This window comes from Mesoplodon bidens, assembly GCF_964165515.1.
Source record: "Mesoplodon bidens genome assembly, chromosome: 5".
Lineage (NCBI taxonomy): Eukaryota > Metazoa > Chordata > Mammalia > Artiodactyla > Ziphiidae > Mesoplodon > Mesoplodon bidens.
In genome coordinates, this window is record NC_138161.1 from 80,774,752 (window position 1) to 80,801,319 (window position 26,568).

A 26,568-nucleotide genomic window follows, 5' to 3' on the forward strand; every position below is an offset into this window, starting at 1 on the left:
TGGTTTACTTAATATTTTAAGGCAACTGTTGAGACATACTACTCAGAAAAATAGATTTCTTTCAAAATATTACTGCTTACTGACAGTGTACCTGGTCACCCAAGAGCTCTGATGGAGATGTACAATATTAATGATGTTTTCATGCCTTTTAATACAACATCCATTCTGCAGCCTATGGATCAAGAAGTAATTTCAACTTTCAAGACTTACTAGGTAAAAAATACATTTGGTAAGGCTATAGTTGCCAGATAGTGATTCTTCTGATGGATATGAGCAAAGCTAATTTAAAACCTTCTGGAAAAGATTCACCATTCTACATGCCATTAAGAACATTCATGATTTGTGGGAAGAGACTAACACACCAACATTAACAGGAGTTTGAAAGAAGTTGATTCAAACCTTCATGGATGACTTTGAGGGTTTCAAGACTTCACTAGAGGAAGTAGTTGAAGATGTGGTGAAAAGAGCAAGAGAACTAGAATTAGAAGTAGAGCCTAAAGATGTGACTAAATTGCTACAATCTCATGACAAAACATTAATGGACGAAGAGTTGCAAAGAAAGTGGTTTCTTGAGATGGAATCTACTCCTGGTGATGAAGATACTATACAGCTTATTGAAATGGCAAAGAAGGATTTAGAACATTACATAAACTTATTTGATAAAAGAATGCTAGGATTTAAGAGGATTGACTGCAGTTTTGAAAGAAGTTCTACTGTGGGTAAAATGGTATCAAACATCATTACATGCTACAGAGAAATCATTTGTGAAAGGAAGACTTAATGTGGCAAACTTTATTGCTGTCTTATTTTAAGAAACTGCCACAGTCACCCCAACCTTCTGCAACCACCACCCTGATCAGTCAGCAGCCATCAACATCAAGGCAAGAGCCTCCACCAGAAAAAGATTACAACTTGCTAAACGCTCATATGATGGTTAGCATTTTTTAGCAATAAAGTATTTTGACTACAGTATGTACACTGTTTTTTTATACATAATGCTATTGCACACTTAATAGACTACAGTATAGTATAAACATAACTTTTATATGCACTTAGAAACCAAGAAAATCATGTAACTTACATTATTGTGGTATTTGCTTTATTGTGGTAGCCTGAAACTAAACCTTCAATATCTCCAAGGTATACCTATACCAAGTTTGCATTTTTTTAATCAAATAATTGTCCTTAGTAGTTGTCCATATTCTTAAGCACTGTGCTAAAAATTGAATATCTATTGCTTAACAAGACAGTATCCAATGCCATCCCTATCAAATTTCCAATGACATTTTTCACAGAGCTGAAATGAGAATTTTAAGTTTGTATGGAAAGACAAAAGGCCCTGAATAGCCAAAGTAATCTTGAGAGAGAAGAAAAGAGCTGGAAGAATCATGCCCTCTGGCTTCAGACTATACTACAAAGCTACAGTCATCAAAACAGTATGGTACTGGCACAACAACAGATGCATAGATCAATGGAACAGAATAGAGAGTTGAGAAATAAACCCACACACTTATGGTCAATTAATCTATGACAAACAAGGCAAGAATATACAATGAAGAAGAGAGTCTCTTCAATAAGTAGTGCTAGGAGAACAGGACAGCTACATATAAAAGACTGAAATCAGAACATTCTCTAACACCATATACAAAAATAAACACAAAATGGATTAAAGACCTAAATGTAAGACCAGATATCATAAAACTCCTAAAGGAAAACATAGGCAGATTACACTTTGACATAAATTGCAGCAATATAATTTTGGATCCATTTCTTAGAGTAATGGAAACAAAAATAAACAAATGGGACTTAATTAAAATTAAAAGTTTTGCAAGCAAAGGAAACCATAAACAAAATGAAAAGACTACCTACAGAATGGGAGAAAATACTTGCAAATAATGAGACCAATAAGGAATTAATTTCCAAAATATTCAAAAAGCTATATAGCTCAATATCAAAAAATGGGCAGAAGACCTAAATAGACATTTTTCCAAAGAAAACATACAGATGGCCAACAGACACATAAAAATATGCTCAACGTAACTAATTTTTAGAGAAATGCAAATCAAATCCATAATGAGGTATAACCTCACACCAGTCAGAATGGCCATCATCAAAAAGTCTACAAATAATAAATGCTGGAGATGATGTGGAGAAAAGGGAGTCCTCCTATACTGCTAGTGGGAATGTAAATTGGTACAGTCACTATGGAGAACAGTATGAAGGTTTCTTAAAAAACTAAACACAGAGATAAATATGATGCAGCAATCCCACTCTAGGACATATATCTGGAGAAAATAACTAGAAAAGAGACACGCACCCAAATATTCATAGGAACATTATTTACAATAGCCAAGACATGGAAGCAGCTTAAATATCCATCAACATAAGAATGGATAAAGAAGACGTGGTATCACAAATATAATATCAAAAACCAGCAATCAGAAGAAATTAACATGGGGACTTCTGGGTAAGATGGCGGAAGAGTAAGACGCGGAGATCATCGTCCTCCCCACGGATACACCAGAAATACAGCTACACGTGGAACAACTCCTACAGAACACCTACTGAACGCTGGCAGAAGACCCAACACCTCCCAAAAGGCAAGAAACTCCCCACATACCTGGGTAGGGCAAAGCGGAGAGATCACAGCACAGAGGATCGGTGCCGAGCGGCACTCACCAGCCCAAGAGGCTTGTCTGCTCGCCCCGGCGGTGCTGGAAGCTGAGGCTCGGGCTTTGGTCAGAGCGCAGGGAGAGGACTGGGGCTGGCGGCGAGAACTCAGCCGGAAGGGAACTAATGTGCCACAGCTAGCCGGGAGGGAGTCCGGGAAAACTCTGGAGCTGCCGAAGAGGCAAGAGACTTTTTCTTCCCTCTTGGTTTCCTGGTGCGCGAGGAGAGGGGATTAAGAGCGCTGCTTAAAGGGGCTCCACAGACGGGCGCGAGTCGCGACTGAAAGCGCGGAGCTCAGTGACGGGCGTGGGACGCTGGGGCTGCTGCTGCCGCCGCCAAGAAGCCTGTGTGCGAGCGCAGGTCACTGTCCACACTGCCCTTCCGGGAGCCTGTGCAGCCCGCCACTGCCGGGGTCCAGGGATCCAGGGATGGCTTCCCTGGGAGAACGCACGGCGCGCCTCGGGTTGGAGCAACGTCACAGCGACTTCTGCCGCTGCAGGCTCACCCCGACCTCCGTGCCCCTCCCTCCCGCCCGGCCTGAGTGAGCCAGAGTCCCCGAAGAGGCTGCTCCTTTAACCCTGTCCTGTCTGAGCGAAGAACAGACGCCCTCCGGCGACCTACACGCAGAGGCGGGGCCAAATCCAAAGCTGAGACCCAGGAGCTGTGAGAACAAAGAAGAGAAAGGGAAACCTCTCCCAGCAGCCTCAGAAGCAGCGGATTAAAGCTCCACAATCAACTTGATGTACCCTGCATCTGTGGAATACATAAATAGACAACACATCATCCCAAATTGAGGAGCCAGGAGTCAGTGCTGTGCCTCTGAGGTGGGAGAGCCAACTTCAGGACACTGGTCCACAAGAGACCTCCCAGCTCCACATAATATCAAACGGCGAAAATCTTCCAGAGATCTCCATCTCAACACCAGCACCCAGCTTCACTCAACGACCAGCAAGCTACAATGCTGGACACCCTATGCCAAACAACTAACAAGACAGGAACACAACGCCACCCATTAGCAGAGAGGCTGCCTAAAATCATAAAAAGTCCGCAGACACCCCAAAACACACCACCAGACGTGGACCTGCCCACCAGAAAGACAAGATCCAGCCTCACCCACCAGAATACAGGCACTAGTCCCCTCCACCAGGAAGCTTACACAACCCTCTAAACCAACCTTAGCCACTGGGGACAGACACCAAAAACAACGGGAACTACGAACCTGCAGCCGGCAAAAAGGAGACCCCAAACACAGTAACATAAGCAAAATGAGAAGACAGAAAAACACACAGCAGGAGAAGGAGCAAGAAAAAAACCCACCAGCCCTAACAAATGAAGAGGTAATAGGCAGTCTACCTGAAAAAGAATTCAGAATAATGATGGTAAATATGATCCAAGATTCTATTTCCCAGATCCAAAATCTTGGAAATAGAATAGACAAAATGCAAGAAACAGTTAACAAGGACCTAGAAGAACTAAAGATGAATCAAGCATCGATTAAAAACACAATACATGAAATAAAAAATACTCTAGATGGGATCAATAGCAGAATAACTGAGGCAGAAGAACGGATAAGTGAGGTGGAAGATAAAATAGTGGAAATAACTGCTGCAGAGCAAAATAAAGAAAAAAGAATGAAAAGAACAGAGGACAGTTTCAGAGACCTCTGGGACAACATCAAACGAACCAACATTCGAATTATAGGGGTTCCAGAAGAAGAAGAGAAAAAGAAAGGGACTGAGAAAATATGAAGAGATTATAGTTGAAAACTTCCCTAATATGGGAAAGGAAATAGTTAATCAAGTCCAGGAGGCACAGAGAGTCCCATACAGAATAAATCCAAGGAGAAATACGCCAAGACACATATTAATCAAACTGTCAAAAATGAAACACAAAGAAATCATATTAAAAGCAGCAAGGCAACAAAAACAAATAACACACAAGGGAATCCCCATCAGGATAACAGCTGATCTCTCAGCAGAAACTCTACAAGCCAGAAGGGACTGGCAGGACATAATTAAAGTGATGAAGGAGAGAAACCTGCAACCAAGATTACTCTACCCAGCAAGGATCTCATTCAGATTTGATGGAGAAATTAAAACGTTTACAGACAAGCAAAAGCTGAGAGAGTTCAGCACCACCAAACCAGCTTTACAACAAATGATAAAAGAACTTCTCTAGGCAAGAAACACAACAGAAGAAAAAGACCTACAAAAACGAGCCCAAAACAATTAAGAAAATGGGAATAGGAACATACATATCGATAATTACCTTAAATGTAAATGGACTAAATACTCCCACCAAAAGACACAGAGTGGCTGAATGGATACAAAAACAAGACCCATATATATGCTGTCTACAAGAGACTCACTTCAGACCTAGAGACACATACAGAATGAAAGTAAGGGGATGGAAAAAGATATTCCAAGCAAATGGAAACCAAAAGAAAGCTGGAGTAGCAATTCTCATATCAGACAAAATAGATTTTAAAATAAAGACTACTAGAAGAGACAAAGAAGGACACTACATAATGATCAAGGGATCGATCCAAGAAGAAGATATAACAATTGTAAATATTTATGCACCCAACATAGGAGCACCTCAATACATAAGGCAAATACTAACAGCCATAAAAGGAGAAATCGACAGTAACACACTCATAGTGGGGGACTTTAACACCCCACTTTCACCAATGGACAGATCATCCAAAATGAAAATAAATAAGGAAACACAAGCTTTAAATGATACATTAAACAAGATGGACTTAATTGATATTTATAGGACATTCCATCCAAAAACAACAGAATACACATTTTTCTCAAGTGCTCATGGAACATTCTCCAGGATAGATCATATCTTGTGTCACAAATCAAGCCTTGGTAAATTTAAGAAAATTGAAATTGTATCAAGTATCTTTTCCGACCACAATGCTATGAGACTAGACATCAATTACAGGAAAATCTGTAAAAAATACAAACACATGGAGGCTAAACAATACACTACTTAATAACAAAATGATCACTGAAGAAATCAAAGGGGAAATTAAAAAATACCTAGAAACAAATGACAATGGAGACACGATGACCCAAAACCTATGGGATGCAGCAAAAGCAGTTCTAAGAGGGAAGTTTAGAGCAATACAATCCTACCTTAAGAAACAGGAAACATCTCGAATAAACAACCTAACCTTGCACCTAAAGCAATTAGAGAAAGAAGAACAAAAACATCCCAAAGTTAGCAGAAGGAAAGAAATCATAAAAATCAGATCAGAAATAAATGAAAAAGAAATGAAGGAAATGATAGCAAAGATCAATAAAACTAAAAGCTGGTTCTTTGAGAAGATAAACAAAATTGATAAACCATTAGCCAGACTCATCAAGAAAAGAAGGGAGAAGACTCAAATCAATAGAATTAGAAATGAAAAAGGAGAAGTAACAACCGACACTGCAGAAATACAAAAGATCATGAGAGATTACTACAAGCAACTCTATGCCAATAAAATGGACAACCTGGAAGAAATGGACAAATTCTTAGAAACGTACAACCTGCCAAGACTGAATCAGGAAGAAATAGAAAATATGAACAGACCAATCACAAGCACTGAAATTGAAACGGTGATAAAAAATCTTCCAACAAGCAAAAGCACAGGACCAGATGGCTTCACAGGTGAATTCTATCAAGCATTTAGAGAAGAGCTAACACCTATCCTTCTCAAACTCTTCCAAAATATAGCAGAGGGAGGAACACTCCCAAACTCATTCTACGAGGCCACCATCACCTTGATACCAAAACCAGACAAGGATGTCACAAAGAAAGAAAACTACAGGCCAATATCACTGATGAACATAGATGCAAAAATCCTCAACAAAATACTAGCAAACAGAATCCAACAGCACATTAAAAGGATCATACACCATGATCAAGTGGGGTTTATTCCAGGAATGCAAGGATTCTTCAATATATGCAATTCAATCAACGTGATACACCATATTAACAAATTGAAGGAGAAAAACCATATGATCATCTCAATAGATGCAGAGAAAACTTTCGACAAAATTCAACACCCATTTATGATAAAAACCCTGCAGAAATTAGGCATAGAGGGAACTTTCCTCAACATAATAAAGGCCATATATGACAAACCCACAGCCAGCATCGTCCTCAATGGTGAAAAACTGAAACCATTTCCACTAAGATCAGGAAAAGACAAGGTTGCCCACTCTCACCACTCTTATTCAACATAGTTTTGGAAGTTTTAGCCACAGCAATCAGAGAAGAAAAGGAAATAAAAGGAATCCAAATTGGAAAAGAAGAAGTAAAGCTGTCACTGTTTGCAGATGACATGATACTATACATAGAGAATCCTAAAGATGCTACCAGAAAACTACTAGAGCTAATCAATGAATTTGGTAAAGTTGCAGGATACAAAATTAATGCACAGAAATCTCTGGCATTCCTATATACTAATGATGAAAAATCTGAAAGTGAAATCAAGAAAAACACTCCCATTTACCATTGCAACAAAAAGAATAAAATATCTAGGAATAAACCTACCTAAGGAGACAAAAGACCTCTATGCAGAAAATTATAAGACAGTGATGAAAGAAATTTAAGATGATACAAATAGATGGAGAGATGTACCATGTTCTTGGATTGGAAGAATCAACATTGTGAAAATGACTCTACTACCCAAAGCAATCTACAGATTCAATGCAATCCCTATCAAACTACCACTGGCATTTTTCACAGAACTAGAGCAAAAAATTTCACAATTTGTATGGAAACACAAAAGACCCCGAATAGCCAAGGCAATCTTGAGAATGAAAAATGGAGCTGGAGGAATCAGGCTCCATGACTTCAGACTATACTACAAAGCTACAGTAATCAAGACAGTGTGGTACTGGCACAAAAACAGAAATATAGATCAATGGAACAGGATAGAAAGCCCAGAGATAAACGCACGGACATATGGTCAACTTATCTTTGATAAAGGAGGCAGGAATATACACTGGAGAAAGGACAGCCTCTTCAATAAGTGGTGCTGGGAAAACTGGACAGGGACATGTAAAAGTATGAGATTAGATCATTTCCTAACACCATACACAAAAATAAGCTCAAAATGGATTAAAGACCTAAATGTAAGGCCAGACACTATCAACTCTTAGAGGAAAACATAGGCAGAACACTCTGACATAAATCATAGCAAGATCGTTTTTGACCCACCTCCTGGAGAAATGGAAATAAAGACAAAAATAAACACATGGGACCTAATGAAACTTAAAAGCTTTTGTACAGCAAAGGAAACCATAAACAAGACCAAAAGACAACCCTCAGAATGGGAGAAAATATTTGTAAATGAAGCAACTGACAAAGGATTAATCTCCAAAATTTATAAGCAGCTCATGCAGCTCAATAGCAAAAAAACAAACAACCCAATCCAAAAATGGGTAGAAGACCTAAATAGACATTTCTCCACAGAAGATATACAGACTGCCAACAAACAGATGAACGGATGCTCAACATCTTTGCTCATTAGAGAAATGCAAATCAAAACTACAATGAGATATCATCTCACACCAGTCAGAATGGCCATCATCAAAAAATCTAGAAACAATAAATGCTGGAGAGGGTGTGGAGAAAAGGGAACACTCTTACACTGCTGATGGGAATGTTAATTGGTACAGCCACTATGGAGAACGGTATGGAGGTTCCTTATAAAACTACAAATAGAACTACCATATGACCCAGCAATCCCACTACTGGGCATATACCCTGAGAAAACCATAATTCAAAAAGAGACATGTACCGAAATGTTCATAGCAGCCCTATTTACAATAGCCCAGAGATGGAAACAACCTAAGTGTCCATCATCGGATGAATGGGTAAAGAAGATGTGGCACATATATACAATGGAATATTACTCAGCCATAAAAAGAAATGAAATTGAGCTATTTGTAATGAGGTGGATGGACCTAGAGTCTGTCATACAGAGTGAAGTAAGTCAGAAAGAGAAAGACAAATACTGTATGCTGACACATATATATGGAATTTAAGAAAAAAAAATGTCATGAAGAACATACGGGTAAGACAGGAATAAAGACACAGACCTACTAGAGAATGGACTTGAGGATATGGGGAGGGGGAAGGGTAAGCTGTGACAAAGTGAAAGAGCAGCATGGACATATATACACTACCAAACGTAAGGTAGATAGCTAGTGGGAAGCAGCCTCATAGCACAGGGAGATCAGCTCGGTGCTTCGTGACCGCCTGGAGGGTTGGGATAGGGAGGGTGGGAGGGAGACGCAAAAGGGAGGGGATATGGGAGCATATGTATATGTATAACTGATTAAATTTTTTATAAAGCAAAAAAAAAAACTGAAGGATGTTATTAAACTTCTTTCTGTTAAAAAAAAAAAAAGAAAAAAAAAGGAACCCTCTTGCACTGTTGATGGGAATGTAACTTGATACAGCCACTATGGAGAACAGTATGGAGGTTCCTTAAAAAACTAAAAATAGAATTACCATATGACCCAACAATCCCACTACTGGGCATATACCCAGAGAAAACCATAATTCAAAAAGATGCATGCACCCCAATGTTCATTGCAGCACTATTTACAATAGCCAGGTCATGGAAGCAACCTAAATGCCTATCGACAGACGAATGGATAAAGAAGTTGTGGTACATATATAAAGTGGAACATTACCCAGTCATAAAAAGGAACAAATTTGAGTCATTTGTTGAGACGTGGATGGATCTAGAGACTGTCATACAGAGTGAAGTAAGTCAGAAAGAGAAAAACAAATATTGTATATTAACGCATGTATGTGGAACCTAGAAAAATGTTATAGATGAACCGGTTTGCAGGGCAGAAGTTGAGACACATATGTAGGGAACAAACGTATGGACACCAACGGGGGAAAGCCGCGGGTGGGTGGGGATGGTGGTGTGATGAATTGGGCAATTGGGATTGACATGTATAAAATTGATGACTAATAAGAACCTGCTGTATAAAAAAATAAAATTAAATTTAAAAATTAAAAAAAAAACTAAAAAAAAAAAAAAACCCCAAAACCCAGCAATCATGAGAAGAGGAGAGTACAAATGCAGATATTGGATATGCATTTGAAATTAAGAGAGCAGCAACTTAAAACAATCTTGTTTATATATGGATTGCTATATCAAAACCTCATGGTGACAACAAACCAAAAATCTACAATAGATACACACACACACACACACACACAAGAAAAATGAATCCAAACACAACACTAAAGACAGTCACCAAGTCACAAGAAAAGAGAACAAAAGAAGAAGGGGGGGAAAGACTTATGAAAATAATCCCAAAACAATTAACATAATGGCAATAAGAACCTACCTATCGCTAATTACCTTAAGTGTAAATGGATTAAATGTTCCAATCAAAAGGCACAGACTGGCTGAGTGGATACAAAAACAAGACCCATATATTTGCTGTCTAAAAGCGACCCACTTCAGATCTAGGGACACATATAGCCTAAAGTGAGGGGATAGAAAATGTTATTCCATGCAAATGCAAATCAAATGAAAGCTGGAGTAGCAATACTCATGTCAGACAAAATAGACTTTTAAAAAAAGACTGTTACAAGAGACAAAGAAGGACACTACATAAAGGATAAAGGGATCAATCCAAGAAGAAGCTATAATAATTATAAATATATATGCACCCAACATAGGAGCACCTCAATATATAAGGCAAATGCTAACAGCCATAAAAGAAGTTTACAGTAACATAATAATAAGAAGAAACTTTAACACCTCACTTATGTTAATGGACAGATAATCTACACAGAAGACCAATAAGGAAATGAAGGCATTAAATGACACATTAGACCAAATGGAGTTAATTGATATTTATAGACCATTTATCTGAAAGCAGCAGAATACACATTCTTCACAAGTGCACCTGAAACATTCTCTAGGATACATCACATGCTGGGCCATAAAGCAAGACCCAATAAATTTAAGAAAATTGAAATCACATCAAGCATGTTTTCTGATCACAATACTATGATATTAGAAATCAACTACAGGGAAAAAAACTAAAAAACACAAATATGTGGAGGTTAAACAAGATGCTACTAAACAACCAATGCATTACTGAAAAAATCAAAGAGTAAATCAGAAAATATCTAGAGACAAATGAAAAAGAAAACATGACGAGAGGGGCAGAGTCAAGATGGCAGAGTTCACATCCTCACAACTAGGGCACCTACCAGGAGCTTGTGGGGGACCTCAAACACCTAAGGCGATGGGAGGAACCCCTGCATGACCAGGTAGGACATGGGGGGAGGAGAATTGGAGGTGGGACAGGACTGGTGCTCCTGAGAAACAACTGGGGAAAGGGAGGGGTTTCCATGCCTGAAGGGGCCCACTCAGATGAGGGATAAGCAGGGATTGGGAGAGACTTTCAGGGGATCAGAGGGGAATGCAGCCAACAGTTCCCCTGCTCCCTTCAGCCCAGGCAAGCCTGCTAGGTTCCTGGGCATGAATCTCCACCATCCAGGGTCTCCTTTGGTTGTGCTGCTGAGCCCAAGCCCTGCCACCCCACACCTCATAGCCTTTTCTGGTCATGTGCCTGAGCCTATGCCCCGCCCCTGCTTAAGCCCCACTCCTGCCTAAGCCCTGCCCCCCACTGCCAAGTTCTTTTCTGTTGTTTTGTTTTTGGCCGAATAACTTTTGTGATCTTGTTTCTCAGGCTAGGGGTCGGGCCTGAGCTCCTGTGGTGGGAGTGCCAAGTCCAAACCGCTGGACTAACAGAGAACTTCAGAACCCAAGAAATATTAATCAGTGTGAGGTCTCCCAGAGGTCCTCATTTTGGCACCAAGATCTAGCTCTACCCAACTGCCTGAAAACTCCAGTGCCAGACACCTCAGGCCAAAGAACCAGTAAGACAGGAACACAGCCCCAACCATTAGAAAAAAATGAGACAAAAAACAAATATGTGGGCCTCCCTGGTGGCGCAGTGGTTGAGAGTCCGCCTGCCGATGCAGGGGATACGGGTTCGTGCCCCGGTCTGGGAGGATCCCATGTGCCGCGGAGCGGCTGGGCCCGTGAGCCATGGCCGCTGGGCCTGCGCATCCGGAGCCTGTGCTCCGCAACGGGAGAGGCCACAACAGTGAGAGGCCCGCATATCGCAAAAAGAAAAAAAAAAAAAAAAAAAAAACAAATATGTTACAGATGAGGGAGCACTCCCAAACTCATTCTACAATCGCCTTGATACCAAAACCAGACAAAGATATCACAAAAAAGAAACTTACAGGCCAATATCACTGATGAGCATAGATGCAAAAATCCTCAACAAAATACTAGCAAACAGAATCCAACAATACATTAAAAGGATCATACACCATGATCAAGTGGGATTTATCCCAGGGATGCAAGTATTCTTCAATATATACAAATCAATCAATGTGATACACCAAATTAACAAATTAAAGAAAAAAAATATGATCTCCACAGATACTGAAAAAGTTTTTGACAAAATTCAACACCCATTTATGATAAAAACGCTCCAGAAAGTGCATAAAGGAACCTATCTCAACATAATTAAGGCCATATACAACAAACCCACAGCAAACGTCATTCTCAATGGTGAAAAACTGAAAGCATTTCCTCTAAGATCAGAAACAAGACAAGGATGTCCACCCTTTGCCACTGTTATTCAACATAGTTTTGGAAGTCCTAGCCACAGCAATCAGAGAAGAAAAAGAAATAAAAGGAACCCAAATTGGAAAAGAAGTAAGACTGTCACTGTTTGCAGATGACATGATACTATACATAGAAAATACTAGAGATACTACCAGAAAATTACTAGTGTTCACCAATGAATTTGGTAAACTTGCAGGATACAAAATTAATACACAGAAATCTCTTGCATTTCTATACACTAACAACAAAAGATCAGAAAGAGAAATTAAAGGAAGAAGCCCATTTACCATGACATCAAAAAGAATAAAATACCTAGGAATAAACCTACCTAAGGAGGCAGAGACTTGTACTCTGAAAACCATAAGATGTTGATGAAAGAAATTGAAGGTGACACTAACAGATAGAAAGATATACCATGTTCTTGGATTGGAAGAATCAATATTGTCAAAATGACTATAGTGCCCAAAGTGATCTACAGATTCAATGAAATCCCTATTAAATTACCAATGGAATTTTTTACAAAACTGGAACAGGAATTTTTAAATTTGTATGGAAACACAAAAGACCCCAAATAGCCAAAGCAATCTTGAGAAAGAAAAACGGAACTGGAGGAATAAGCCTAGCTGCCTTCAGACTATACTACAAAGCTACAGTAATCAAAACAGCATGGTACTGGCACAAAAATATAAATATAGATGAATGGAACAGGATAGAAAGCTGAGAAATAAACTCATGCACCTATGGTCAATTAATCCACAACAAAGGATGCAAGACTGTACAATCAAGAAAAGACAGTCTCTTCAATAAGTGGTGCTGGGAAAACTGGACAGATACATGTAAAAGAATGAAATCAGAACATTCTCTAACACCATATAGAAAAATAAACTCAAAATGTATTAAAGACCTAAATGTAAGATAGATACTATAAAACTCTTAGAGGAAAACCTAGGCAGAACATTCTTTGACATAAATTGCAGCAGTATCTTTTTTGATTCACCTCCTAGAGTAATCCACCTCCTAAAATAAACAAATGGGACTTTACTCAACTGAAAAGGCTTTGCACAGCAAAGAAAACCATAAACAAAATGAAAAGACAACCCACAGAATGGGAGAAAATATTTGCAAATGTTGTGACTGTCAAAGGATTAATCTCCAAAATATACAAACAGTTCATTGAGCTGAATAGCAAAAAATCAAACAACCCAATCAAAAATTGGGCAGAAGATCTAAATAGACATTTCTCCAAAGAAAACATACAGATGACCACAAAGCATATAAAAGGATGCTCAGCACTGCTAATTATTAGAGAAATGCAAATCAAAGCTAAGATGAAGTATCACCTCACCCCAGTCAGAATGGCCATCATCACAAAGTCTACAAAACAATAATTGCTGGAGAAGGTGTGGAGAAAAGAGAACCCTCCTACACTGTTGGTAGGGTTGTAAATTGGTACAGCCACTATGGAGACAGTATGGAGGTTCCTTAAAAAACTAAAAATAGAGCTACCATATGATCCAGCATTCCCACTCCTGGGTATATATCCCAAGAAAAACATGGATTGAAAGGATACATGCACCTCAATGTTCACTGCAGCACTATTTATAATAGCCAAGACATGGAAATAACCTAAATGTCCACCAAGAGATAAATGAATAAAGAAGATGTGGTGTGTGTGTGTGTGTGTGTGTGTGTGTGTGAATATTATTTAACCATAAAAAAGAATGAAATAATGCCATTTCCAGCAACATGGATGGAAAAATTGTCATATTCATTGAGCTTAATCAGACAGAGAAAGACAAATATATGATATCACTTATATGTCAAATCTAAAAAAAGATACAAATAAACTTATTTACAAAACAGAAACAGACACAGATTTCAAAACAAACTTATGGTTATCAAAGAGGGAATGGTTGTGGGGAGGGATAAATTAGGAGGCTGGGGAATTAACATACACATTATTATATATAAAATAATCAACAAGGACCTATTGTATAGCATAGAGAACTCTACTCAATATTCCATAATAACCTATATGAGAAAAGAATCTGAAAAAGAATACATACATGTGTATGTATAAAATAAATAAATAAATAGATAGATAGGTAAAAGATGAATGGGGGAAAAAAAGAAAGATGTGGTATGTACATACAATGGGATATTACTCAGCATAGAAAATAATGAAATAATGCCATTTGCAGCACCATGGATGGACCTAGAAATTATCATATTAAGTGTAGTAAGCCAGAGAAAGTTAAATATCATATGATATCACTTCTATGTGGAAACTAAAAAAATGATACAAATGAACTTATTTACAAAACAGAAGCAGAAAACCAGAGGAAACCATAGGAACATCTTTGAAGTGGAATAACACTGACTTATCTTATTGGGTTGCAATAACAAATATAATAGACTAGGTGGCTTAATCAACAAAAATTTAATTCTGGTAGTTCTGGATGCTGGAAAGTCCAAGATCAATGGGCCGGCCAATTCAGTTCCTGGTGAGAACCCTCTTCCTGGTATGCAAATGACCACCTTCTTACTATATCCTTACATGGTGGAGAGTACTATGGTCTTTTCATCCCTTTTTAAGGCACAGTATTAAGGTTCGCTAGAGAATCAGAACTAATAGGATATATATAGCAGGATATAAATCCTGCTTAGATTTATATCCTGTTTATATATAGGATATAAATCTTTATATAATAAAAATATTTATTATAAGAAATTTGCTCACACAATTATAGATGTTGAGAAGTCTCACTATCAGCCATCTGCAAACTGGAGCCCCACAAGAGCAAGTTAGTGTAATTCAGCTAGAGTCTTAAGGCCTGAGAAGTAGGAGTGCCACTGGTGGGGGAAGATCAATGTCCCAGCTTAAGCAATAACTCAAGTCTTCCTTTCTCTGTGTTTTTGTTCTATTCAAGGAACTGAATGGTGTTCACCCACAGTGCAGAAGGCAAACTGCTTTTCTGAACCCGCTGATTCAAATGCTAATTTCATGCAGAAACGTTCCCACAGACACATCCAAAAATAATGTTTAGCCAAATATCTGGGCTCCTGAGAGCCAGTCAAGGTGACACATAAAATTAACCATCACATGTCCACTCCTTAACAACTTGAAACCCATATATCCTTAAACTATACTTAATTTCCAAATAAAGATAATAACAAGGTCTAATGTGGTACAATTATCCTGTGTACAATCAAAACTGCACTAACCCCTTGCCCCGGAGAAGAAGCAAACTCCTTGAGTGATGTTTATTCTTCTTTTTGATATTGTACCTTAGGTAATATGATATATAAAGACAATATATCTTATCTTATGTGATAAGGGAATGAGAGGAAAGAAAAAATGCATGCACACAAGGATATTCATAACAAAACTATCAGTTAGTTTCATTAGTTTTCTAAAAAGGTTCAAAAGTGTCATATACAGAGTCACCTGGCTTCTTGTTTCTTTAAAGTTGTTGATTAGGAGTATCTAATGTGGATCATTTGTATATCTCTATAAATAGTCCATGCCCTGGACTGTCAGTACTCTATTTACTACTAGAAATAGAGTCATTAGAGATTACAATTAACTATCATAGACACAAATCCCAGCATGGGGGCACCACACCCATAAAACTCATCCAAACCCATTTACATGCCAAAGGTCCCACCTCCAAATACCATCACACTAGGGATTAAGTGTCCAACCTAATGACTGTGGTGGGTGAGGGGGACCCAAACATTTAGTCAACAGCAAACGTCATCAGACAGACATGTTAGAAAGTTCATTTGTGCTGCATATCTGAGCAGAACAACCTGGAGTCTAGTATCTCCCTAGAGTAGTGATAATGAGGATGAACATAAATAGATATACTCAGCAAATATAGGAGGTAGAATTGACAATTCTTGGCAATAACTGGATTTGGGAGAAGATGGAATTAAATAAAACCCAGGTATACAGTGCTGATGGCATATTATAAGGCATGATGAATAATATATTACAGATTATTAAACCCCAATCACTTTTTCCTGTTTCTTCCCTAAAAGTTGAGAGAACCTCTGAGTAGATGGAGTCTTTATGCTGAATGATTCAGCTCTACCCTCAAAGATTTTGATTCTGTTTATTTTCTGAATTTTAATGGTATTTTGTCTTTAAATATGTTTACATACTAAAAAATATTTTAAGATAACAAGCAACTGTAAAGAATCTCAGTTTTCACCCAGAAGAGACAATTTAGCAAGAAACAGCAGATCAAAGGGAAACACACAGTGAGACCGAAAAGTGTAATGAAAATATTCATAGTTTTCCAAATCTAATTATTTTTCAATAGCTGCCCCACAGAGAAAAATGTAGACTTAGTTACCAGGGATCCTCTATATTTGCAAAATAAGTATTTTCAGGAAAAAAAAAAGGACACTAAAATTAGGCACCTACTTCATGGTAAGAACTGTGTTAAATCAACATTGACTCCTTTTATTTCCTTAAGACCCTGTGAGGTGTTTCTATTTTAAAGAAAAAAAAAAAAAGGAAAAAAACAAGGTTGGTAGAGCTTATGTAAATCATCCAACTCCAGGGAAGTGTACTATTAGAATTTAAATATAAGTTTACCTCTTTACATTAAACTTTCATCGGAGAGTAAGACTTTCAGAAGTGTTATGAAAAATGTGATTTTAAGTTTTAATTCCCTCAGGTATCAAAATTTAATCTCTAATTAAAAGAAATTAAGTTTCTACATCTGAAAGTTTGGAGTCTAGACAATAATATCAAGACAAAAAAATGATGAAAAAGCCTCAGGAAAAGTTTTCCTGAGTTACAGGCTAATGCTAGTTAAACTAATTATAATAAGCTTAAACAAGTTGTTCAAAATTATTTTAAATAGGACTTTAACTTGAATATTATTTTAAAAATGGCTTATTTAGTAAAATTTGTTAAATTTTAATTATATTGCCATTTATTATAAAATGTCAGTCATTATAATAGTTGATCAATTTAAATGAATCAATATTAGAGAAAAAAGTAATAATTAAAATAAATTTTTATCTTAAATTAATGTATTTAAATACATGTTTCCTTTTAGAGTGATTTTTAAAAAAAATAACAACATATATGCTCTTTTTAAATATTTTACAATTTATATATTTATTAGAGTCCACAGTCTGCTAAATAAAAACAGTAATGAGATATTTCACAAACTATTGTATAATTTAAAATTATGAACTTAATTTCATAAAAAAGTTAGGTATAAGTGCATACTGGCTAATCTAAAAATGCTATACTCCATCTCTGGTCTAAAATATTTTATGAGAGGGATTCAGATCAAGATGGTGGAATAGGAGGACACAACTCACTTTCCTCAATAAACACATCAAGAACGTCTATATGTGGAGCAATTCTTACTGCAAACTAACTGGAGACTGACAGAAAGACTCTTGTACAACCAAGGCTGTAAGAACAGCCACAAGAAATTGGGTAGGAAGGGAAGAGAAGCAATAGGGTCACTACCTGTGCCCTGGAAGGGGACTCAGAATAGGAGGGTTAACCTCCCTGGGGAGTGAGCGGTTTGAGCCACATACTGAATGACCCCACCCTGGGGTCCAACACCAGGAGGACAAGTACCCTTGGCTGGTTGGAGGGCTGGTGGGACTAACAGGAGGACTATGGGAAGCCTGGATTCCACTTTTAAGGAAGACATACATACTTGCTTACTCCCAAAACACAGCAGAGATGGGGGATTGAAACTGCAAAGGATGCTGGTCAGTTTCCTGTGATCATTCAGGTGCATGCCCCAGCCTAAGCTGAGTGCCTGTTCCAGACCCACTTGCTTCATGATGCAGCTGCACATTGGAGCAAGGGCTGCTCCAGCTGAGGGGAAAGCTCAGCTGTGAGGGACAAATGTGGTTCAGACCCAGAGCTGTATCTGAACAGGGCCGGGACAGCTATTATAGGCACTTACAAAGGTAGCATATCAGAAGCAGTCTGGGTCTCTGACTGTGGCTAGGGTCAGCACAGTACACACTGTGGCTGACACTGAGTACCCACACAAGCCCCACCTGGGCTGCAGTGCAACTTCACTCTAAGGTGAAGGTTGCAGCAGCCAAGGGGACAGCTCAGTTGTGACAGATGAAGGTGTCTTGGACTGCAGCAGCATCTCAAAGGGATGAGGGCAGCCATTACTAGTGCATATAGGGGCAGCACATCAGATGCATTCTGAGCCTCTAACCGTGGCTGGGACTGCCAGTGGCCACAGCCAAACCCACACTGAGCCCTGGTGCCAGCCCCTCTTGCTCTAGCACTGCTTCCCTTTGGGGCAAGGGTGTTGCTGTTGGGAAGAGGGAGAGCACACACTTAAAGGGAATGGAACAAACTCAGACGTGACTCTCAGGGCTTCTACACAAGCATCTTGGGACCCAACCCCAACCATCGATAGGGTGGTACAGGCCCCTGAGTAAAGAAGCCTGAGCTCACACATGGCTCTGGACCTACCTTTTCCATCTCCAGCTCTACCTCCTACCAAGGCTGCCAGCACACCCTGAAGGAAGATATGATTTGTGCTCACATCAGATCAACCTCCCCACCAAAGCCACTGGGCACACACAGACTGTATAATGATGCTCCCAAACAAGGACACCCCTTCAAGATTGCAATAGGTAACTGTTTCACTTGATTTTATTGAGATATAGAAAGTTAAGCAAAATGAGAAGACAGAGGAATTTGATCCCATTGAAAGAACAATAACCAAAAAAATCTGAAAAACTAATGAAACATAAATAAACCATGTGTCAGATGAAGAATTCAAAGCATTAATAATAAGAATGCTAACTGAATTAGGGAAAAGAATATGTGAACACAGTGAGAATTTTAATAACTAATTAAAAAATAAAACAAAGAACCAGTCAGAACTGAAAAATACAATAACTAAAATGAAAACTGTACTAGAAGGAATTAACAGCAGACTAGGTGATACAGAAGAACATATACATGATCTGGATGATAGAATAAAGGAAATCACCCATTCGGAACAGCAAAAAGAAAAATAAATTTAAAAAATGAGAACAGTTTAAGGGACCTCTAAGACATCAAGTATACCAATATTCGCATTACAGAGGTCCAAGAAAGAGAAGAGTGAGGGAAAGGAGTCTAAGATGTATTTGATAAAATTATGGCTGAAAACTAAACAGACTTGAAGAAGGAAACAGATATCCAGGTACAAGAAGCACAGAGGGTCCAAAAGAAGATAAGCCAAGAGAGCCACATCAAAACATATCATAGGATGAGAGGAAGATGGCGGAAGACTAAGACACGGAGATCACCTTCCTCCCCACAGATACATCAGAAATTCATCTACACATGGAACAACTCCTACAGAACACCTACTGAATGATGACAGAAGACCTCAGACCCCCAAAAGGCAAAAAACTCCCCACATACCTGGGTAGGACAAAAGTAAAAAGAATAAACAGAGACAAAATGATAGGGATGGGACCTTCACAAGTGGGAGGGAGCCGTGAAGGAGGAAAGGTTTCCACACACTAGAAGCCCCTTCACGGGCAGAGACTGCAGGTGGCAGAGGGGGAAAGCTTCGGAGTAGTGGAGGAGAGCACAGCAACAGGGGTGTGGAGGGCAAAGTGGAGAGATTGCGGCACAGAGGATTGGTGCCCTCAGGCACATAACAGCCCGAGAGGCTTGTCTGCTCGGCTGCCAGGGCGGGCAGGGCTTGGAGCTGAGGCTCGGGTTTCGGGTTTCAGTCGGAGCACAGGGAGAGGACTGGGGATGGCAGAAGGAAGAGAGCCTGAAGTGGTTAGTGCACCATGGCTAGCCTGGAGGGAGTCCGGGGAAAAAGTCTGGAGCTGCCTAAGAGGCAAGAGACTTTTTCTTCCCTTTTGTTTCCTAGTGCGCGAGGAGAGGGCATTAAGAGCGCTGCTTAAAGAATCTCCAGAGACGGGCGCGAACCGCGGCTAAAGGAGCGGACCCCGGAGACGGGTGTGGGACGCTGGGGCTGCTGCTGCCGCCGTCACAAAGCCTGTGTGTGAGCGCAGGTCACTGTCCACCCCCACTTCCGGGGAGCCTGTGCAGCCCGTCACTGCTGGGGTCCCGGGACCCAGGGACGGCTTCCCCGGGAAAGCGCATGGAGCGCCTCCAGCTGGTGCAAAATCATGCTGGCCTCTGCCGCCGCAGGCCCACCCCGCACTGTGCACCCCTCCCTCCCCTCATCCTGAGTGAGCCAGGGCCCCCGAATCAGCAGCTCCTTTAAACCCGTCCTCTCTGAGCGAAGAATGGATGCCCTCCGGCGACATACATGCAGAGGCGGGGCCAGGTGCAAGGCTGAGACCCGGGAGCTGTGAGAGCAGAGAAGAGACAGGGGAATCTCTCTGTGCAGACTCGGAGGTAGTGGATTAATGCTCCACGGTCCACTTGATGTGCCCTGCGTCTGTGGACAGCGAATCATCCCAAATTGAGGAGGTGGATTTTGAGGACAAGATTTAAGACTTTTTCCCATTTTCCTCTTTTTACAACGAATTATCCCAAATTAAGGAGGTGGACTTTGAGAGCAAGATTTTAGAGTTTTCCCCCTTTTCCTCTTTTTACAATGAATTATCCCAAATTGAGGAAGTGGACTTTGAGAGCAAGATATTCGATTTTTCCCCCTGCTCTCTTTTTGTGAATGTGTATGTGTATGCTTCTGTGTGAGATTTTCTCTGTATAGCTTTGCTTCCACCATATGTCCCATGGTTCTATCTGTCCGTTTTTTTTCAATAATTACTTTTTAATTTTAATAATGCTACTATATTTTATACTTTATTCTATTTTACTTTACCTGCTCTTACTTTTCTTCCTACATTCCCTTCCTCAGTCACTCCCTCCGCCCCTCCTTTCTTTGGTTCTCTTTCCTTCCTCCCTACCTCCCTCCCTCCCTTCTTCCTTTCACTCTTTCTTTTTCTTTCCTTCCTCCCTCCCTCCCTCCTTTCTTTCTTTCCATTCTTCCTCCCGCCTTTCTTTCTTTCATTCTTGCTTCCTTCCTTTCTTTCCTTCTTCCTTTCTTTCTCTCTCTCTTCCTTTCTTCTACTAATTATTTATTTCTACTTTTTCTCCCTTTTATTCTGAGCTGGGTAGAAGAAAGGCTCTTGGTGCTGCAGGCAGGAGTCACTGCTGTGCCTCTGAAGTGGGAGAGGCAACTTCAGGACACGGGTCCACAAGAGACCTACCAGCTCCACATAATATCAAGCGGCTAAAATCTCACAGAGATCTCCATCTCAACACCAGCACCCAGCTTCAGTCAACGACCAGCAAGCTACAGTGCTGGTCACCCTATGCCAAGCAACTAGCAAGACAGGAACACAACCCCACCCATTAGCAGAGACGCTGCCTAAAAACATAATAAGGCAACAGGCACCCCAAAACACACAACCAGACGCGGAACTGTCCACCAGAAAGACAAGATCGAGCCTCAACCACCAGAACACAGGCACTAGTCCCCCCCCACCAGGAAGCCTACACAACCCACTGAAACAACCTTAGCCACTGGGGACAGACACCAAAAACAACGGGAACTACGAATCTGCAGCCGGCAAAAAGGAGACCCCAAACACAGTGACATAAGCAAAATGAGAAGACAGAAAAACACACAGCAGGTGAAGGAGCAAGATAAAAACCTACCAGACCTAACAAATGAAGAGGTAATAGGCAGTCTACCAGAAAAAGAATTCAGAATAATGATAGTAAAGCTGATCCAAGATTCTATTTCCCAGATCCAAAATCTTGGAAATAGAATAGAAAAAATGCAAGAAACAGTTAACAAGGACCTAGAAGAACTAAAGATGAACCAAGCATCGATTAAAAACACAATAAATGAAATGAAAAATACTCTACATGGGATCAATAGCAGAATAACTGAGGCAGAAGAACGGATAAGTGAGGTGGAAGATAAAATAGTGGAAATAACTGCTGCAGAGCAAAATAAAGAAAAAAGAATGAAAAGAACAGAGGACAGTCTCAGAGACCTCTGGGACAACATTAAACGCACCAACATTCAAATTATAGGGGTTCCAGAAGAAGAAGAGAAAAAGAAAGGGACTGAGAAAATATTTGAAGTGATTATAGTTGAAAACTTCCCTAATACGGGAAAGGAAATAGTTAATCAAGTCCAGGAGGCACAGAGAGTCCCATACAGAATAAATCCAAGGAGAAATATGCCAAGACACATATTAATCAAACTGTCAAAAATGAAACACAAAGAAATCATATTAAAAGCAGCAAGGGAAAAACAACAAATAACACACAAGGGAGTCCCCATAAGGTTAACAGCTGATCTCTCAGCAGAAACTCTACAAGCCAGAAGGGACTGGCAGGACATAATTAAAGTGATGAAGGAGAGAAACCTGCAACCAAGATTACTCTACCCAGCAAGGATCTCATTCAGATTTGATGGAGAAAATAAAACGTTTACAGACAAGCAAAAGCTGAGAGAGTTCAGCACCACCAAACCAGCTTTACAACAAATGCTAAAGGAACTTCTCTAGGCAAGAAAGAAAACAGAAGGAAAATAACTACAATAACGAGCCCAAAACAACTAAGGAAATGGGAATAGGAACATACATATCAATAATTACCTTAAATGTAAATGGACTAAATGCTCCCACCAAAAGACACAGAGTGGCTGAATAATTACAAAAACAAGACCCATATATATGCTGTCTACAAGAGGCCCACTTCAGACCTAGAGACACATACAGACTGAAAGTAAGGGGATTGAAAACGATATTCCATGCAAATGGAAATCAAAAGAAAGCTGGAGTAGCAATTCTTATATCAGACAAAATAGACTTTAAAATAAAGACTATTAGATGAGACAAAGAAGGACACTACATAATGATAAAGGGATCGATCCAAGAAGAAGATATAACAATTGTAAATATTTATGCACCCAACATAGGAGCACCTCAATACATAAGGCAAATACTAACAGCCATCAAAGGAGAAATCGACAGTAACACACTCATAGTGGGGGACTTTAACACCCCACCTTCACCAATGGAGAGATCATCCAAAATGAAAATAAATAGGGAAACACAAGCTTTAAATGATACATTAAACAAGATGGACTTAATTGATATTTATAGGACATTCCATCCAAAAACAACAGAATACACATTTTTCTCAAGTGCTTATGGAACAGTCTCCAGGATAGATCATATCGTGGGTCACAAATCAAGCCTTGGTAAATTTAAGAAAATTGAAATTGTATCAAGTATCTTTTCCGACCACAATGCTGTGAGAGTAGACATCAATAACAGGAAAAGATCTGAAAAAGTACAAACACATGGAGGCTAAACAATACACTACCCAATAACGAAGTGATCACTGAAGAAATCAAAGAGGAAATTAAAAAATACCTAGAAACAAATGACAATGGAGACACGATGACCCAAAACCTATGGGACACAGCAAAAGCAGTTCTAAGGGGGAAGATTATAGCAATACAATCCCACCTTAAAAAACAGGAAACACCTCGAATAAACAACCTGACCCTGCACCTAAAGCAATTAGATAAAGAAGTAAAAAATTACCCAATGTTAGCAGAAGGAAAGAAAACATAAAGATCAGATGAGAGATAAATGAAAAAGAAATGAAGGAAACGATAGCAAAGATCAATAAAACTAAAAGCTGGTTCTTTGAGAAGATAAACAAAATTGAAAAATCATTAGCCAGACTCATCAAGAAAGAAAGGGAGAAGACTCAAATCAATAGAATTAGAAATGAAAACGGAGAAGTAACAACTGACACTGCAGAAATACAAAAGATCTTGCGAGATTACTACAAGAAACTATATGCCAATAAAATGGACAACCTGGAAGAAATGGACAAATTCTTAGAAATGCACAACCTGCCAAGACTGACTCAGGAAGAAATAGATAATATGAATAGACCGATCACAAGCACTGAAATTGAAACTGTGATTAAAAATCTTCCAACAAACAAAAGCCCAGGACCAGATGGCTTCACAGGCGAATTCTATCAAACATTTAGAGAAGAGCTAACACATATCCTTCTCAAACTCTTCCAAAATATAGCAGAGGGAGGAGCACTCCCAAACTCATTCTACGAGGCCACCATCCCCTTGATACCAAAACCAGACAAGGATGTCACAAAGAAAGAAAACTACAGGCCAATATCACTGATGAACATAGATGCAAAAATCCTCAACAAAATACTAGCAAACAGAATCCAACAGCAAATTAAAAGGATCATACACCATGATCAAGTGGGGTTTATTCCAGGAATGCAAGGATTCTTCAATATACGCAAATCAATCAATGTGATATACCATATTAACAAATTGAAGGTGAAAAAACTTATGATCATCTCAATAGATGCAGAGAAAGCTTTCGACAAAATTCAACACCCATTTATGATAAAAACCCTGCAGAAAGTAGGCATAGAGGGAACTTTCCTTAAAATAATAAAGGCCATATATGACAAACCCACAGCCAACATTGTCCTCAATGGTGAAAAACTGAAACCATTTTCACTAAGATCAGGAACAAGACAAGGCTGCCCACTCTCACCACTCTTATTCAACTTAGTTTTGGAAGTTTTAGCCACAGCAATCAGAGAAGAAAAGGAAATAAAAGGAATCCAAATTGGAAAAGAAGAAGTAAAGCTGTCACTGTTTGCAGATGACATGATACTATACATAGAGAATCCTAAAGATGCTACCAGAAAACTACTAGAGCTAATCAATGAATTTGGTAAAGTAGCAGGATACAAAATTAATGCACAGAAATCTCTGGCATTCCTGTACACTAATGATGAAAAATCTGAAAATGAAATCAAGAAAACTCTCCCATTTACCATTGCAACAAAAAGAATAAAGTATCTAGGAATAAACCTACCTAAGGAGACAAAAGACCTGTATGCAGAAAATTATAAGACACTGATGAAAGAAATTAAAGATGATACAAATAGATGGAGAGATATACCATGCTCCTGGATTGGAAGAATCAATATTGTGAAAATGACTCTACTACCCAAAGCAATCTACAGATTTAATGCAATCCCTATCAAACTACCACTGGCATTTTTCACAGAACTAGAACAAAAAATTTCAAAATTTGTTTGGAAAAACAAAAGACCCCGAATAGCCAAAGCAATCTTGAGAATGAAAAATGGAACTGGAGGAATCAGGCTCCCTGACTTCAGACTATACTACAAAGCTACAGTAATCAAGACCGTGTGGTACTGGCACAAAAACAGAAATATAGATCAATGGAACAGGATAGAAAGCCCAGAGATAAACGCACGGACATATGGTCAACTTATCTTTGATAAAGGAGGCAGGAATATACACTGGAGAAAGGACAGCCTCTTCAATAAGTGGTGCTGGGAAAACTGGACAGGGACATGTAAAAGTATGAGATTAGATTATTCCCTAACACTATACACAAAAATTAGTTCAAAATGGATTAAAGACCTAAATGTAAGGCCAGAAACTATCAAAGTTTTAGAGGAAAACATAGGCAGAACACTCTATGACATAAATCACAGCAAGATCCTTTTGGACCCACCTCCTAGAGAAATGGAAATAAAAACAATGTTAAACAAATGGGACCTAATGAAACTTCAAAGCTTTTGCACAGCAAAGGAAACCATAAACAAGACCAAAAGACAACCCTCAGAATGGGAGAAAATATTTGTAAATGAAGCAACTGACAAAGGATTAATCTCCAAAATTTATAAACAGCTCATGCAGCTCAATAGCAAAAAAACAAACAACCCAATCCAAAAATGGGCAGAAGACTTAAATAGGCATTTCTCCAAAGAAGATATACAGACTGCCAACAAACACATGAAAAAATGCTCAACATCATTAATCATTAGAGAAATGCAAATCAAAACTACAATGAGATATCATCTCATACCAGTCAGAATGGCCATCATCAAGAAATCTAGAAACAATAAATGCTGGAGAGGGTGTGGAGAAAAGGGAACCCTCTTGCACTACTGGTGGGAATGTGAATTGGTACAGCCACTATGGAGAACAGTATGGAGGTTCCTTAAAAAACTAAAAATAGAACTACCATATGACCCAGCAATCCCACTACTAGGCATATACCCTGAGAAAACCATAATTCAAAAAGAGACATGTACCAAAATGTTCATTGCAGCTCTATTCACAATAACCCGGACCTGGAAACAACTTAAGTGTCCATCATCA

At 39.2% G+C, this 26,568-nt stretch overlaps 1 pseudogene across 1 annotated transcript in view; it reads left to right on the forward strand.

Annotated features, from left to right (window-relative positions):
• The first annotated feature begins 403 nt into the window (after nt 1-403).
• The window catches only part of LOC308617937, a 127,562-nt pseudogene continuing 101,397 nt past the window's right edge, over nt 404-26,568 (forward strand). Inside the window, exons 1-2 of the transcript in view lie at nt 404-719; nt 814-933. The product of the transcript in view is annotated as an uncharacterized misc_RNA (transcript). The remainder of the gene's footprint in view (nt 720-813; nt 934-26,568) is intronic.